The following is a 266-nucleotide window of genomic DNA, read 5'->3' as shown; positions in this document are numbered from 1 at the left end:
TGTCCCCACATGTGTGATGTAACCTTCAGGTGGCATTGTTTTTGTAGAATAGACCAGCTCTTGGGTTTTGTGTGTCTGCTTCCTTAGTGTCCACAAATGGCCTTAGGCACAGACCTCGTTCTGTTCCTTAACTCCTCCCTCTCAGGTTCTAAGTGCACCTGCTATTGGAGTCTAATAATTATACAGAAAGGTGCACCAATCTTGGGCTGGAGTGGTAGAGCACTTGCCTAGCATGCACAAAGGCCCTGGCTTCCATCTGCCAGCAT

Source organism: Castor canadensis, chromosome 7, assembly GCF_047511655.1.
Source record: "Castor canadensis chromosome 7, mCasCan1.hap1v2, whole genome shotgun sequence".
Taxonomy (NCBI): Eukaryota; Metazoa; Chordata; class Mammalia; order Rodentia; family Castoridae; genus Castor; species Castor canadensis.
This window is presented reverse-complemented; position numbering follows the sequence as displayed.